The following is a 3,788-nucleotide window of genomic DNA, read 5'->3' as shown; positions in this document are numbered from 1 at the left end:
TGCTTGCCTGGCAGGCTCGGGGCTCTGGGTTCGATTCTCAGCACCACATAAAAATAAAATAAAGATGTTGTGTCCACCGAAAACTAAAAAATAAATATTAAAAAATTCTCTCTCTCTCTCTCTCTCTCTCTCTCTCTCTCTCTCTCTCTCTCTCTCTCTTAAAAAAAAAAAAAGGACCGGGATTCACTCCCTGGGACCCCTGCGTCAGGAATGGTTGTGAGTCCAGGCTTGAGCTTGCAATAAAGACTCTTGTGTGATTGCATCGGATTCGGCTCCTGGAGGTCAATTGGGGTCCCATGAATCTGGCATTACAGAACATCCACTAAAAACTTCAAATCATCTCTAGATTACTTATAATACCAATATAAAACATTATAAAACATGTTAATTGGATAATTGAAGTTATCCAATTAACTTCTTACCACATCATTTGGGTTAGGGTTAGGGTACAACAAAATAAGCTCGTACATGTAAAGTACAGAAACATTAGTTTTTTCAAATATTTTCCATCCGTGGTTGGTTGAGTCCATGGATGTGGAACCTCTGAGTATGGAGGACCAACTGCTTTCAGAGAAAAATCCTGAAGCTTATAGGGTTTTCTGATGCCAGGCAATGGGGAAATGAGAGAGAATATTTAGCAATCAAGGTAATTTAGCTCATGGTAATTGGCATAGGCATAGTTGTGATTGGCATTCCAGTTATTTAAACTGAGATATTCTTGATCAGGTTGAACAGCCTGTGAGTGGAAAATCTCTTTACCCAAGAAATGAGGTGGAGAGAGTCTTTGGAGAATAGCCTCACTGAACTGGTAGGTGAGCTTTCTTCGGATTTTGGTGATTTCCCCAGTTCTTCCGTAATTCCTCAGGGCTCTGGCCATTTTCTGGTAAGTCATGGTCTTCCTATTGCCTTTTTTTCCCCCAAAGTTCAGCAAGTTTTTCTTTGTTTTTGGATACAAACTGAAAGATGCCTTTGGTTTTATCTACCCACTGAATACAAGAGGCAATCTCAGGATCGCACAGGGACTCATGAAGGTATTCAAACAGCCTGAGCTTCTTTCTGCTTTTCACTCCCTTTTGCTGGAAGACAGCAGGTTCTGCCAACTGATTTTCAGTTATATTCTGCAGAGGTTGAATATTACCTTCATGATAGAAGTCTGCAGCACTGTTTATTATAGTTCTCCAATTATAGACTGGTTCCTCTGTAGGATACACTCCATACCATCTGGAATTTCCTCTGATGTGAGGACAATGGTTAATGAAAGTCAGGTAATTTTTGTAATCTAGGGAGTATTGAAGATGTCCCATTGAATGATGCCTTAGTACTTCGATAGCGTCTTCAAAGGCTTGACCTAGCTTGTCTTGTTCAACAGAAGTCATGGCTTCATTAATTAAGTGGAAATTCTGGGTGTACGAGTCCAAGGTAGCATCCAGTTGCACAAGGTGAAAGTCACCTTCCTCTCTTCTGAAACCAAGCATGCAGCTGAATCCAGGATTTCTATGGGGCTTATAGTTCCCATTCCAGAGGCCAGTATGGGTTGGGAGAGGGTAAAAAGAAGGGCAGTAAAGCCAGAAAAGAGGGAAGGGGATTTTGCCTTTGCTGATCTGAAGAAGTAGATTATTTAGGGATCTAGTACTCCCAGAATAATCTGGGACTACAAGGAACACAATTCCCAAACTTCAGGGCCCCAGAAAAAAATTATCCACATTCATTCCTGTACTATCTATACTGGATATTGGGAATTTCTAGACAGGGCCACTTTTATTCCCCTAGGAGTCATGCATCTGGCTAGTTGTTTGATAAATATGGAATTCTGTAGCACTTATAAAATGGGTTTCTTGTAATTTCCTTATTTTAAAAATATAATACACATTCCTAATTCATTCATTTTTGCCAATGATTTTAAAGTGTTTATTTGAAAGTTATTTTAAAATACAAAAAATATTTAACAAAGCACTCCTTTATTCTCTTACTTGATTCATGCTAATAAATTTCAAAGGTCATGATTAAACTAGGTAATTCTATATGTCACATTACAAGTGAGTTTTTAAAAACTACTTATTCAATATATCCTCATTTCATCTTGTAATGCCTTCTTTTTAAAGGGGAAATAGAAAGACAAGGAATTAGTGAAAATCAACAGGCTTCAAATATAGTGGTAGATACTTATAATCCAGATGTGTCTCAGGCAGGAGTATTCTTTCAGGTAATTAAGAGGCAATGACCTATGTTCAAGAAATAGAATTGTTAAAGGCCAAATTTGAGGGATCTGTGATTTCCTAGAAAATATGACACCAAAGCTCCTTGCTAATAGTTATATTTCCAAAGAAATACTTGTACTTTTCCTGATAAGAATTAAAACAAGGGCCTAGTGATGAACTGCATGAAATACTAGGTAGATATAATAAGAAATCAGACTAACTCTGTACTTATGAAAGAAGGGTGAAATTTTATTGTAGTGTTAGGCATAGTTGTTAACAGTAGGAGAAACTGAAATCTCATTCAAGAAGACTTCATGTAAACAGAATTGATACTAACACTGAGAAGAGAATAAATAAGAGGCTAGAGAATACCTGAAGCACAGAAACAACACTGAATTTATAATCCGAAGATATATATGATAGCATTCAAGGCAGTGTGAGATGGGAGGAGATTGGTAAAAGTCAGCCTTGATGAGTTTCATTCAGAGGACTATAACTGTCTCTACCCTATTCTAGGACACCTTTGGCAAGTTATTTAGTTTTTCTGGTTTTTTTTGTCCCTGGTTTTGAACTGAGGAACCAGGACTCTAAAGATTCTGTGATCTCATCTACTGAAATCTATTTTTTAGAATAAAAATGGCTATTTGAGTAGGGTCAAAATATATCCCAATTTACCCAGGACCATCTCAGTTAATAGTCATATCCCAGAATATTTATTAATAGTGCTCCTTCTACTCAGTAGAACTTATCTTGGCAGAACTAGCATATGATATATAATATTATATTTGTAAGTAACCTTGATAAAAGTCATATGTAAAACAAAGATCTAGATGTCTTCTCTGGCTATCCTCAACCACCATCAAAAATTGACTGTCAATTCTTTTATCATTCATCACCCTCCTCAAGGTCTGATTTTTCTTATTATCCAGGGTACCTTCCCTGGTCTATCACAACACCACCCAAGTATACTTGTCTGACAAAATCTGGACCTTACAGGGCTGGGGATATAGCTCAGTTGGTAGAGTGTTTGCTCTGCATGCACAAGGCCATGGGTTCAATCCCCACCACCACATACAAAAAAATCTGAACCTTAGTTAAATACTTATTCTTCATTTTCATCTGAACAGGTGAATATAACTGGAGAAAAACATGAATTTCAAGTATGCTCTTAGTACAACTAGCCATTTCTACTCTATTTCTTGTCTTCAGGTTATTTTCAAGTAAACTCTTCACAATGACTTTTTCATACTTCTCTCTTATCACAACTCCAAAACATCCAAATCCTCTATATCTCCACTCCTAGTCTATGACCTTGCCACATATCATGGAGACAAAAGAAGCATTTTACATTGAACGCCCTCCAACTAGGCTTTTGAACCACCTTTCCACCAAAATAGCTCCTGTCAACTTTACCAATGATTCTACTTTGATAAATACAATGGTCAGTTCTCAGTCTTCACCTTACTCAACTTATCAGCAGCATTTGTCTCAGTTGAGCATGTCCCATATCTCAATGTAATTTGTCCAAAAAAGCCTAGCACATCTACACCAATGCTTATAGCAGCTCAATTCACAATTGCAAAGTTATGG

At 37.4% G+C, this 3,788-nt stretch overlaps 1 pseudogene; it reads right to left on the bottom strand.

Moving 5' to 3' along the window:
* Nucleotides 1-598: 598 nt before the first annotated feature.
* Nucleotides 599-1,398, bottom strand: LOC124097639 (transcription factor Spi-C-like; annotated as a pseudogene).
* Nucleotides 1,399-3,788: the final 2,390 nt, after the last annotated feature.

This window comes from Marmota monax, unplaced genomic scaffold (assembly GCF_021218885.2).
Source record: "Marmota monax isolate L192 unplaced genomic scaffold, Marmota_monax_Labrador192_F-V1.1 WCK01_AAM20220418_F8-fsc00142, whole genome shotgun sequence".
In the NCBI taxonomy this organism is placed as follows: Eukaryota; Metazoa; Chordata; class Mammalia; order Rodentia; family Sciuridae; genus Marmota; species Marmota monax.
The sequence above is the reverse complement of the archived record's forward strand: the minus strand, read 5'-3'. Positions and strand labels throughout refer to the sequence as shown.